This window comes from Mobula hypostoma, chromosome 28 (assembly GCF_963921235.1).
Source record: "Mobula hypostoma chromosome 28, sMobHyp1.1, whole genome shotgun sequence".
Taxonomy (NCBI): Eukaryota; Metazoa; Chordata; class Chondrichthyes; order Myliobatiformes; family Myliobatidae; genus Mobula; species Mobula hypostoma.
In genome coordinates this window covers 28,805,456-28,818,828 of record NC_086124.1, presented here as the reverse complement: position 1 = coordinate 28,818,828, position 13,373 = coordinate 28,805,456, and positions in this window count along the sequence as shown.

The following is a 13,373-nucleotide window of genomic DNA, read 5'->3' as shown; positions in this document are numbered from 1 at the left end:
GTCATTTCCCACGGGGCGGGAGGTCAGTCCCCTAGCTTGAGGAACGAGCATTTTGATTGGCCGGCCGTAAACCTCCAGTCGCCGGTCGTAGGGGGCAGCGGTTATTTGTATACCACTCCACCAATCAGAGAATGCCCTCTCAACGGCTGCGCTGCAGATGGACGGGCGTCATCATCCAATAGACGCATCTCTGATTGAATGGGCGTGAATTTTATTTGCAAGCTCATGTCTGATTGGTCAATTCTCTCCTTCCCGCCCTTTGTCCGACTTTTCTTCTGCTTCCGGGTAGTCCAGCGCGATTAAATCGCTTTAAAGTTGGCAATAAAAAGATCCTGTTGATTCAGCACTAAGCCCCGAAATTCTTCGTTTGGGTAGCCTTTGTTTAAAGGAGGTTTGCAACGATTTGGGTTCAGAGTAAGGGGTCAAAAGTCACCACGTTACCATTGGAAGTCTCTCTTTGTTGACAATTTTCACTTTTCCGATTTCCCTCCAAAAAAGAGGAATCATCCTTAAAAATGTAGATTCATTGGTAAAATTAGCTGGAATACAAACAGTAACTTAAGAGATAGAATATACCTCAGTAACAATACAAACTAGATGGCCAAACAGTATCCACGATTCATATTATTGTTTTCCCTTTGCACTGCCTTAGTAATCTGAACAGAAGCGTGCAAAGAAAAGTTTTTCACCGTTACGTGTCGGTCGAAACCAACTGACCCAAAACACTCATCTAATTTCTGAATTATGGATCACACAGAAAATGCAGGAAAAGAAATTAACTCTTCTATTCCCCACTCTGGCCTCGTAGCTCTTCTCACCTGCCCATCATCTCCCCCGGGTGCCCTCCACCTTCCCTTTCTCCTATTGTCCACGCTCCTCTCCTATCAGATTCCTTTCTTTACAGCCCTCGACCATTACCATCCTCCTGGCTTCTACCTTCCCTTCTCCCCACATTTTTTATTCTGGCGTCTTTCCCCTTCCTTTTCCAGTCCTAAGTGAAGGGTCTCGGACCAAAACAACTGTTTATCAATTTCCATGGATTCTGCCTGACCTACCGAGTTCCTCCAGCATCCACAAATTCAGATTTGGATGAGTGTTTTTTTTGGTAAATTGGTTACGGTGAAAGATTCTGTTTTGTATGCCTTCTGTGCAGTTTATTGAGGCAGCACAAGGGAAAAGCGGTATCAGAATAAAGTATCGCAGTTACAGGGAAAGTTGCAGTACAGGAAGACAATAAGGTGTAAGGACCGTGACAAGGTAGTGACAGCAGGTAAATGCTGGCTTTGGTAGATGTACAAATGAGGGAGAGGAGAGGAGAATGAGGATGCAGACCCACCCCTGCCAATCAAGTGGTTCAACTTCTTTTTCAATATTTTTATTAATTTTCTACATAGAATACAGAGTTCAAGGAAAAAAGAAATATATCAAATACATTATTCTGAATCGCACATACAAACTCCTTACTTTATATTCATACGAATTGATTAATTCATAATATTGAAATATAGTAAATTTCATCATCATCAGGTGCCGAGCCCAGTTTGAGCTTTGACTGCCATGGCCCACACACTCCTGTTTCGGGTCAAGTGGATCAATTCATTGGTATTCATTTCCAATTCTCTGGCTGCTGTCTCCATCATCATTTATCTTTGTCTTCCTCTTGCATTCTTCCCTTCAATCTTTCCCATAATTACTGTGCATTCTAACTCCTCTTTCCTAATCACATGTCCAATGAAGTCACGTTGCCTTTTCATGATCTCATACATTATTTCTCTTTTTCTGTTTGCTCTGTTCATGACATCCTCGTTAGATATTCGTTTCATCCATGATATTCTTTGCATCCTCCTCAAAAAACACATTTCTGCTGCTACAATTAGTTTTCTCATGTTACTAGATATTGTCCAACATTCTGAGCCATATAACATAACTGGATAAACATTGCAAGTACGGAGGAAGAACTACAAAACTTAATTGATATAATTGTTGAAGAAATTGCAAAAAGACAGAATGTATGGTGATATCCAAAAAGAAGGAGAATCCTATCTGCAGGCTGAGAATAAATGGGGAAGACACAAAAGAAGTAAAGAACTTTTGCTACTTAGGAAGCCGGGTGACATCAGATGGCCGGTGTGACTTGGACATCAAAAGAATAATAGGGATGGCGAAAGAATGAAAGTATTATATGGAAAAAAAAATCTAAGAGAATGCATGCAGTATACAACCTGAAATTCTTACTCTTCACAGACATCCATGAAGCCCCCGAGAATGAAAGGTACCCTGGAGCTGCCCTCCGCCCTCCCCCATGTACAAGCAGCATCAACTCTCCCCCCACTTGTACTAACAGAAACACCGACCCTCACCCCCCAGCCATGCAAGGAATAGCAAAAGCCCCCAAAGGGTACTTGCTCTACAATCCGTTAAAAACTGCAGCACGTTGGTATCTCAGACAGACTTTGCAGAAAGGGGGAGAGAGAGAGAGAGATCGCTTTCTCCTGCAGCGTCAAGGGTGGAGACCAGCAGCTTGCTGACCCTCAGTGCGGAGTTTAGGGTAACGGACCCGGTAAGAATCAGAACTGGGCTTATCATCACTGGCTTATGTCGTGAAAGTTATTGCTTTGGGGTACAGTGAAAAGCTTGTTCATACAGATCACACAGAGCACTGAGGTGAAACGATAACCATGCAGAATAAAGTGTCACAGTTACAGAGAAAGGGCAGTGCAGACGATAAGGTGCAAGGTCATAACCAGGTAGACTGTGGAGTCAGCGGTACATTTGATCGTACTAGAAGACTGTCCGGTTGTCTAAGGGGTACAGAAGCTGTCCTCTCCTTAGTGGTAGTGCTTTCAGGCTTTTGTATCCTCTGCCCCAAGGGAGAGGGAGAGGCTGGACAAACGGGTGGTTTTCTCTGGAGTGGCGGAGGCTGAGGGAAGATCTGAAAGAGGTTTACAAGATTATGAGAGGCATAATTAGAGTAGAGTATCTGTTTCCCAGCGTAGAAATGTGTAATACCAGAGGGTGAGCATTGAAGGTGAGGGGGGTAGGTTCAAGGGGAATATGAGGGGCAAGTATTTTACTCAGAGAGTGGTGGATGAAGTGTTATGAAGAATTCCCCTTCATAACAAGGGGAATTGAGTATAAGAGCAAAGAGGTCCTTCTGCAGCTGTACAGGGCCCTGGTGAATGTCCTTCTGCAGCTGTACAGGGCCCTGGTCAGACCACACCTGGAGTACTGGGTGAAGTTTTGGTCTCCAAATTTGAGGAAGGACATTCTTGCTATTGAGGGAGTGCAGCGTAGGTTCACAAGGTTAATTCCCAGGATGGCGGGACTGTCATATGTCTAAGGATTGGAGTGACTGGGCTTGTATACTCTGGAATTTAGAAGGCTGAGAGGGGATCTGATTGAAACATATAAGATTATTAAGGGATTGGACACGCTGGAGGCAGGAAGCATGTTCCCGCTGACGGGTGAGTCCAGAACCAGAGGCCACAGTTTAAGAATAAGAGGCAGGCCATTTAGAATGGAGTTGAGGAAAAACTTTTTCACCCAGAGAGTGGTGGATCTGTGGACCGCTCTGCCCCAGAAGGCTGTGGAGACCAAGTCTCTGGATGCTTTCAAGAAAGAGATGGATAGAGCTCTTAAAGATAGCGGAATCAAAGGTTATGGGGAGAAGGCAGGAACTGGATACTGATTGTGGATGATCAGCCATGATCACAGTGAATGGCAGTGCTGGCTCGAAGGGCCGAATGGCCTACTCCTGCACCTATTGCCTATTGATGCCTGGAATGCGCTGCCTGGTCTGGTGGTAGAAACAAATACATTAGAGGTTTTTAAGAGACGTTTGGATAACACATGGACGTAAGGAAGTTGGAGGGATATGGACATGGTGTAGGTAGGAGGGATTAGTGTTGGGGTGTTTTTGATTTGCTTCTTAGCTGGTTCAGCACAACATTGTGGGCCAAATGGCCTGTTCCTGTGCTGTACTTTTCTATGTTCTAAGACAGAATGTGGCTGGAGATATTCTTGGGGGGAGGGGATCAGCCAGAGGCTGTGGTGCACATTGGCACCAATGACATGGGTAGTAAAGGGAAAGAGGCCCCAGGCAGTGAGTATATCGAGTTGGGAAAGAGGCTGGAGGGAAGAGTCTCCAACGTTGGAATCTCTGGATTACTCCCTGTGCCACGGGCCGGTGCAGGTAGGACTGGGGGTGACAGCACGGATGAGTGCGTGGCCGAGGAGATGGTGCAGGGGGCAGGGTTTCAAGTTCTTGGATCATTGGAGCCTTTTCTGGGGGAGGGGGGACCTGTCCAAGAGGGGCAGGTTGCACCTGAACTGGGGGGAAACCAATATCCCAGCCAGGAGGTTTGCTGATGCTGCTCAGGAGAGTTTAAACTAGTTTCACAGGAGCCCCAGGTCAGTAAGCAAAGAGTCAGAACTTAAGGTAGCTATCAGGGAGAATCAAACTAACACGTGTGATGGGTCCGATATTTAAAATGTGTATATTTAAATGCTTAATTATGGGTCAGGGTGATGAATTTGGATGTGGATCAGTACATGGAACTACGATGTTGTGGCCATTACTGAAACTTGGTTGAGAGAAGCGCGGGAATAGTGAATCAATTCCTGTTCAAGGGTCACGGCCAGAAACATCGGCCATTTATTCTTTTTCACAGATGCTGCCTGACCTGCTGAGTTCCTCCAGCATTTTGGAATTCCAGCAGATCTTCTCATGTGAGTGATTAATGTACCAGGCTTTCCAAGTTTTAGAAAAGAAAGTGGGGGGGAGTAAAAGAGTGAGAGGGGGTTCACTACTAATCAGGGACAATATCACAACTGCACTCACGGGAGGGGTCAGACACCGAGCCCATTTGGGTGGAGCTCAGGAATAGGAGGGGTGCAATCACACTGATGAGATTGAACTGTAGACCCCCTAATAGGCACCAGGACACTGAGGAACAAATATGTAATCAGATTAAGGAAATGCGTAACAATAATAGGGCTGTTGTCACGGGGGATTTCAACTTCCCTAATGTAAACTGGGACTTTCTTTGTGTGAGGGGTTTGGATGGGACAGAATTTGTTAAGTGTATCTAGTAAGGTTTCTTAAATCAATATGTGGAAGGTCCAATGATGGGAGGGGCTGTACTGGACCTGGTTTTGAGTAATGAGCCTGGCCAGGTGACTGACCTTTCAGTGGGTGAACGGTGACCACAACTCCTCAACTTTCAGCATAGGTGGGGTCCTTGTGGGAGAGTTTTAAATTGGAGCACGGCAAATTATGAGGGCACCAGGCAGGAACTAAAAAGAGTTCATTGGGAACATCTTTTACTTGGCAAGTCCACAGCAGACATGTGGAGGGCGTTTAAAGATCACAGAGCACAGGAAAGGTATGTTCATGTTAGAAGGAAGGACGGGGATGGGAAGATAAGATAAGAGAACCTTGGATGTCCAGAGAGGTGATGAATTTAGTCAAGAAGGAAAAGTATGTGAAGCTTCAGAAGTCAGGATCAAGTGGAACACATGAGGAGTATAAAGAAGGCGGAACAGAACTAAAGAAGGGAAGTAGGAAAGCTGGAAGGGGCCATGAAAAGTCCTTGGCAAGCAGGATCAAGGTGAATCCCAAGGCATTCTATACATACATCAAGAGCAAGAGGATAACTCGGGGGAGAGTGGGGCCACTCGAGGATAAAGGGAGGAAGATTTGCATGGATGTGGAGAACATGAGTGAGGTATTTATGGGTATTTACCAAGGAAAATGATGTGGAGGACCAGTAGATCAGTGCTGCATGTATAAATAGGTTAGGGTGTTTAGAGGTCAAGGAGGAGGAAGTGTTGGGCCTCCTAATGAGCATTAAGATGGATAAGTCCCCAGAGCCTGATGGGATGTACCGCAGGTCATTGAAGGAGACAAGCAATGATGTTGTTGGGCCCTCGACTAGTATCTTTGTCTCCTCCTTAGCCACAGATGAACTGGCGAGTGGCTAATGTTGTACTTGTATTTAGAAACATAGAAAACCTACAGCACAATACAGGCCCTTCGGCCCACAAAACTGTGCCAAACATGGCCTTACCTTACAACTACCTAGGCTTACACATAGCCCTCTATTTTTCTAAGCTCCATGTATCCATCCAGGAGTCTCTTAATAGACCCTATCGTATCCGCCTCCACTACCGTTGCCGGAACCCATTCCGCGCACTCACCACTCTCCGAGTAACAGACTTAACCCTGACACTCTACTGTACCTACTTCCAAGCACCTTAAAACTATTCCCCCTCGTCCTAGCCATTTCAGCCCTGGGAAAAAGCCTCTGACTATCCACACGATCAGGGCGTCTCATTATCTTGTACACCTCTGTCAGGTCACCACTCATCCTCCATCACTCCAAGGAGAAAAGGCCAAGTTCACTCAACCTGTTCTGATAAGACATGCTCCCCAATCCAGGCAACATCCTTGTAAATCTCCTCTGCACCCTTTCTATAGTTTCCACATCCTTCCTGTAGTCAGGCGACCAGAATTGAGCACAGTACTCCAAGTGGGATCTGACTAGGGTCCTATATAGCTGCAATATTACCTGTTGGCTCTTAAACTCAATCCCACGATTGATGAAGGCCAATACACCATATGCCTTCTTAACCACAGAGTCAACCTGCGTAGCAGCTTTGAGAGTCCTAATGTCCCGGACTCCAAGATCCCTTCTGATCCTCCACACTGCCAAGTGTCTTGCCATTAATGCTACATTCTGCTACCAAATTTGACCTACCAAAATGAATCACTCCACACTTACCTGGATTGAACTCCATCTGCCACTTCTCAGCCCAGTTTTGCATCCTATCAATGTCCCACTGTAACCTCTGACAGCCCTCCACACTATCCACAACACCTCCAACCTTTGTGTCACCAGCAAACTTACTAACCCATCCCTCCACTTCCTCATCCAGGTCATTATAAAAATCTCAAAGAGTAGGGGTCCCAGAACAGATCCCTGAGGTACACCACTGGTGACTGATCTCCATGCAGAGTATGACCTGTGTACAACCACTCTTTGCCTTCTGTGAGCAAGCCAGTTCTGGATCCAGAAAGCAATATCCCCTTAGATCCCATGCCTCCTTACTTTCTCAATTAGCCTTGCATGGGGTACCTTATCAAATGCCTTGCTGAAATCCATATAAACTACATCTACGGCTCTATCTTCATTAATGTGTTTAGTCACATCCTCAAAAAATTCAATCAGGCTCATAAGGTATGACCTGCCCTTGACAAAGCCATGCTGACTATTCCTAATCATATTATGCCTCTCCAAATGTTCATAAATCCTGCCTCTCAGGATCTTTTCCATCAACTTACCAACCACTGAAGTAAGACTCACTGGTCTATAATTTCCTGGGCTATCCCTACTCCCTTTTTTGAATAATGGAACAACATCCGCAACCCTCCAATCCTCCGGAACCTCTCCCACCCCCATTGATGATGCAAAGATCATCACCAGAGGCTCAGCAATCTCCTCTCTCGCTTCTCACAGTAGCCTGGGGTACATCCCATCCAGTCCCGGGGACTTAACTAACTTGATGCTTTCCAAAAACTCCAGCACATCCACTTCCTTAATATCAACATGCTCAAGCTTTTCAGTCCACTGCAAGTCATCCCTACAATCGCCAAGATCCTTTTCCGTAGTGAATACTGAAGCAAAGTATTCATTAAGTACCTCTGCCATCTCCTCTGGTTCCATACACACTTTTCCACTGTCAAGCAAACATGAGGAAATCTGCAGATACTGGAATTTCAAGCAACACACATCAAAGTTGCTGGTGAACGCAGCAGGCCAGGCAGCATCTCTAGGAAGGGGTAGTCGACGTTTCGGGCCGAGACCCTTCAAGAGTCCTGATGAAGGGTCTCGGCCCGATACATCAACTGTACCTCTTCCTAGAGATGCTGCCTGGCCTGCTGCGTACACCAGCAACTTTTATGTGTGTTGCTTCCCACTGTCACACTTGATTCGTCCTATTCTCTCACGTCTTATCCACTTGCTCTTCACATACTTGTAGAATGCATTGTGGTTTTCCTTCATCCTGTCCGCCAAGGCCTTCTCATGGCCCCTTCTGGCTCTCCTAACTTCATTCTTAAGCTCCTTCCTGCTAGCCTTATAATTTTCTAGATCTCTATCATTACCTAGTTTTTTGAATCTTTCGTAAGCTCTTCTTTTCTTCTTGACTAGATTTTCAACAGCCTTTGTACACCACGGTTCCTGTACCCTACCATCCTTTCCTTGCCTCATTGGAACGTATCTATGCAAAATGTCACGCAACTATCCCCTGAGTACATCTGTTTCCAATTTATCCTTCCAAGTTCCTTTAAGAAGGGAACAATGGAAAATCCTGGGAGCTGTAGACCAGTGAACCTCATGTCAGTTGTAGGGAAATCGCTGGAGAAAATTATGGGGGATAGCACATATGAGCATTTGGAAACTCATGGTCTAATTAGGGAGAGCCAGCATGGCTTTGTGTGAGGTGGGTCACACCTTACCAACTTGATTGAGTTTTTGGACAATGTGATGAGAGAGATTGATGAGGGTAGGACAGTGGATGTTGCTACATGGATTTCAGTCAGCTGTTTGTGAAAGTCCCTCATGGGAGGCTAATCGAGAAGTCTAAGGTGCATGTGGTCCGTGGCAAATTGGTTGTTTGCATCCAGAACGGGTTGGTGCGTAGAAGACAGAGGGGAGTGGTTGAAGGTACTTATTCAAGATGGAGGTCTGTAACTAGTGGTGTTCCGCGGGGATCTGTGCTGGAATCTCTGCTGTTTATAATGTATATAAATGAACTGGATGAAAACGTAGATGGGTGGGTAAGTAAGTTTGCAGATGATACCAAGATTGGTGGAGTTGTGGATAGTGCAGGACAGCAGTCCCCAACCACCGGGCTGCGAGGAAACGATATGATTTGGCGATATGAAATGCTGCAAGTCAGCTGCACCTTTCCTCATTCCCTGTCACGCCCACTGTTGCAGCTGAAACCCCCGCCCCCACCGTCGGCCGGTCCACAAGAATACTGTGAATATTAAACCGGTCCGCGGTGCGCAGAAGGTTGGAGACCCCTGGTGTAGGAGGCTCAAGGAATACAGTGCAATATGGATCAGTTGCAGATGTGGGCAGAGAAATGGCAGATGGAGTTTAACCCAGATAAATGTGAGGGGTTGCACCTTGGCAGGGCAAACACAGGGAGACAGTACTCTGTTAATGATAAGATCTGTAACAGTGTTGCTGAGCAGAGAGATCTTGGGATCCAAGTTCATGGCTCCTTGAAAATGGCTACACAGGTCAATAAGGTGGTTAAGAAGGTTTATGGAATGCTTGGTTTTATTAGTCAAGGCACTGAGTTCAAAAGTCAAGAGGTTATGTTGCAACTTTATGAAATGCTAGTTAGGCCGCATCTGGACTCTTGCATACAGTTCTGGTCTCCCCACTATAGGAAGGATGTCGAGGCTTTGGGGAGAGTGCAGAAGAGGTTCACCAGAATGCTGCCTGGTTTGGAGGACGCAGGCTATCATGAGAGGCTGGATCAACTTGAGTTGTTTTCTCTGGAGTGGTGAAGATTGAGGGGAGATCTGATAGAGGTTTACAAGATTATGAGAGACAGAGAGAGCGTGGACAGGGAGTATCTGTTTGCCAGGGTAGAAATGTCTAATACCAGAGGGCATGCATTGAAGGTGAGAGGGGGTAGGCTCGAGGGGGATGTGGGGAGGTAAGTTTTTTTACTCAGGGAGTGGCAGATCCTGCAAAGCGCTGCCTGGTCTGGTGGTAGAGGCAAATACATTCGAGGCTTTTAAGAGACATTCGGATAGACACAAGGATGTAAGGAAGATGGAGGAATATGGACATGGTCCCTCCATGAAACTCTATGAACAAAAAGACAAGACAGTGCCTTCACTTCCTAAGAAGATTGAGGCAAGCAAGGCTCCCCCCCCCCACACCCCCATCTTAACTGTGTTTTACAGGAGCACCACTGAGCATCCTGACAAGTTGCATCTCCGTCTGGTATGGGGGTAGTCGAGCATCAGACCAGAAGTCCCTACAAAGGACTGTGAGAACAGCTGAGAGGATCATAGGGGTCCCCCTACCATCCATCGGGGACATTTATCAGGAGCGCTGCAAACGCAGGGCCCTTAGCATTATCGGGGATCCCACCCATCCATCCAGCATCCTCTTTGACTTTCTACCATCAGGCAGGAGACTACGATGCATAAAGACGAAAACAGTCAGGATGAGAAACAGTTTCTTCCGCCAGGCCTTTAGGCTTCTGAACTCCCTGCTGCATCGCATTCAAAGTGTCACCGGTTAACCTGTTCCATACCTTTCCAGTATTTAATATTAGTGCACTTTGGTTTGTTATTTATGTGTGATATATGTAGAAATGAGGCAGCGTTTCTCCAAAGCTGGGTGTAAAGCACAGTAGTACACATAACACACGATAACTTATGAAAGTAAAGATAAAATCTACACATAAATAACAAACTAAAAAGCATTAATATTAAATATTCTAAGGTACGGATTAACCAGTGACACTTGGAATACATTGCGGCTGGAATTTGACAAGTTTACTGGCCAGGGGGGAAGAAACTGTTTGGGGGTGTTTGATTTGCTTCTTAGCGGGTTTGGCACAACATTGTGGGCCGAATGGCCTGTTCCTGTGCTGAACTCTTCTGCACTCCACATTGGGTCTTCGATTACGCTGGTTGCTTTGTGGAGGCAGGGAGAAGCGTAGACTGGTTGTGCTGTACTGAGTCCCGAGCCCGCCTGAAACTCACAGACAATGTGTGGCATCAGAAACACACAGCGAAAGCAGCAGCAGGTACAGAACCAGGCGACAAAATATCCTAAACACAAGCTGCCTGAGGAGAACAGGTCAGGCAGCATCTGTGGGGTGAGGGGGGGAATGGAGTGTCAACAGTTTGGGTCGAGGCCCTTCGTCTACACCTGAGGTCCTCAGTTACCGGTAGGGGTCCATGGCACGGAAGCGGCTGAGAACCCCTGCCCCAGGCAGAAAGGGGAGGGGGAGACAGCGTGAAGAGAGGTGGAACACGAGAGAGTTGGATCGGGGCGAGGAGGAGTGATGAGCAGATGGAGGAGGGGAAACAGAGGTAGCTGGTGTATGGAGGAGAAGGGACATGGTGGCACAGGAGCTGATGGGTGTCGGGTGGATCTAGGGAGGAGGGAGAGTGGGAATAGTGACAGAGGCTGGGAGGTGATGGGTGGATCCATGGAGGAGGGAGAGTGGGAATAGTGACAGAGGCTGGGAGGTGATATGTGGTTCTAGGGAGGAGGGAGAGTGGGAATAGTGACAGAGGCTGGGCGGTGATATGTGGATCTAGGGAGGAGGAAGAGTGGGAATAGTGACAGAGGCTGGGAGGTGATGGGTGGATCCAGACGAGGAGGGAGAGTGGGAATAGTGACAGAGGCTGGGAGGTGATGGGTGGATGCAGGGAGGAGGGAGAGTGGGAATAGTGACAGAGGCTGGGAGGTGATGGGTGGATCCAGACGAGGAGGGAGAGTGGGAATAGTGACAGAGGCTGGGAGGTGATGGGTGGATCCAGGGAGGAGGGAGAGTGGGAATAGTGACAGAGGCTGGGAGGTGATGGGTGGATGCAGACGAGGAGGGAGAGTGGGAATAGTGACAGAGGCTGGGCGGTGATATGTGGATCTAGGGAGGAGGGAGAGTGGGAATAGTGACAGAGGCTGGGCGGTGATATGTGGTTCTAGGGAGGAGGGAGAGTGGGAATAGTGACAGAGGCTGGGCGGTGATATGTGGATCTAGGGAGGAGGGAGAGTGGGAATAGTGACAGAGGCTGGGTGGATCCAGGGAGGAGGGAGAGTGGGAATAGTGATAGAGGCTGGGAGGTGATAGGTGGATCCAGACGAGGAGGGAGAGTGGGAATAGTGACAGAGGCTGGGAGGTGATGGGTGGATGCAGGGAGGAGGGAGAGTGGGAATAGTGACAGAGGCTGGGAGGTGATGGGTGGATCCAGGGAGGAGGGAGAGTGGGAATAGTGACAGAGGCTGGGATGTGATGGGTGGATCCAGGGAGGAGGGAGAGTGGGAATAGTGACAGAGGCTGGGAGGTGATGGGTGGATCCATGGAGGAGGGAGAGTGGGAATAGTGACAGAGGCTGGGAGGTGATGGGTGGATCCATGGAGGAGGGAGAGTGGGAATAGTGACAGAGGCTGGGAGGTGATGGGTGGATCCAGGGAGGAGGGAGAGTGGGAATAGTGACAGAGGCTGGGAGGTGATGGGTGGATCCAGGGAGGAGGGAGAGTGGGAATAGTGACAGAGGCTGGGAGGTGATGGGTGGATGCAGACGAGGAGGGAGAGTGGAGATAGTGACAGAGGCTGGGAGGTGAATCAAATAAGGGATGTGGGGAGGGCACGAGGGAAAAAGATGCATTGGAAAGGTGGAAGGAGGGGAGAGAAACAGGGTGACGTGGGTAGATAAAGGAGGAACTGGGTAGATGTGGAACAGGGGAGGAAGGAAGGGACTGAGGGAGAGAGCAGCTTACCAGAAATCAGAGAATTCAGTGTTCACACTGTCAGGTTGTAGACTGTCCAGGGGGAGTATGAGACACTGTTCCTCTAGTTCACATTTAGCCCTTGCTTGAGCCCTTCCCCTCCACATCTCTATACCATCCACCTCCCCTCTACTCTTTCAGCCCAGACGAAGGGCCTGGACCCGAAACGTTGACTGTTCTGTTCCCTCCACGGATGCTGCCTGGCCTGCTGAGTTTCTCTAGAAGGTTGATTTTTTTATGTTCTCGATTTCAGCATCTGGAATCTCTTGTGTCTTAGTAGTGCAAAGCATGGTAGCTGTGTCATCGACAATTAAACTGGTTTCTGAAATCACGCACTCCTTCCTCAAACATACTTTATTTCACTTGTGCACAAGGAGAACAGCATGGCCCCTGGTCTGAACAGAGAAATACAGAGATCACCAGCAGCTACGGATATTGACCAAAGTCCTACAGAAAGTAGTAGATCCGGCCCAGTCCATCACGGATAAAGCCCCCGGCACCATTGAGCACATCTGAGGAAAGCAGCATCCATCATCAGGGACCCACGACCCAGGCCATGCTCTCTTCTCACTGCCGCCATTAGGAGCCTCAGGACTCACACCACCAGGTTCAGGAACAGTTATTATCCTTCAACGTTCAGGGTCTTGAACCAGAGGGGACAACTTCACCCAACCTCACTTGCCCCATATGACCATATAACAATTGCAGCACAGAAACAGACCATCTCGGCCCTTCTGGTCCGTTCCGAACAGAGTTCACTGAACTGTTCCCGCAACCAATGGACTCACTTTCAGGGACTCCTCAGAATCAGGTTCGTTA